Source organism: Rutidosis leptorrhynchoides, chromosome 7, assembly GCF_046630445.1.
Source record: "Rutidosis leptorrhynchoides isolate AG116_Rl617_1_P2 chromosome 7, CSIRO_AGI_Rlap_v1, whole genome shotgun sequence".
Taxonomy (NCBI): domain Eukaryota; kingdom Viridiplantae; phylum Streptophyta; class Magnoliopsida; order Asterales; family Asteraceae; genus Rutidosis; species Rutidosis leptorrhynchoides.
Window position 1 is genome coordinate 286,221,737 of NC_092339.1, and position 567 is coordinate 286,222,303.

Consider the following 567-nt stretch of genomic DNA (forward strand, 5'->3'; position numbering starts at 1 on the left):
TTAGAATTTATGAAGAACACTTAGAACTTGAAGATAGAACTTGAGAGAGATCAATTAGATGAAGAAAATTGAAGAATGAAAGTGTTTGTAGGTGTTTTTGGTCGTTGGTGTATGGATTAGATATAAAGGATATGTAATTTTGTTTTCATGTAAATAAGTCATGAATGATTACTCATATTTTTGTAATTTTATGAGATATTTCATGCTAGTTGCCAAATGATGGTTCCCACATGTGTTAGGTGACTCACATGGGCTGCTAAGAGCTGATCATTGGAGTGTATATATCAATAGTACATACATCTAAAAGCTGTGTATTGTACGAGTACGAATACGGGTGCATACGAGTAGAATTGTTGATGAAACTGAACAAGGATGTAATTGTAAGCATTTTTGTTAAGTAGAAGTATTTTGATAAGTGTATTGAAGTCTTTCAAAAGTTTATAAATACATATTAAAACACTACATGTATATACATTTTAACTGAGTCGTTAAGTCATCGTTAGTCGTTACATGTAAGTGTTGTTTTGAAACCTTTAGGTTAACGATCTTGTTAAATGTTGTTAACCC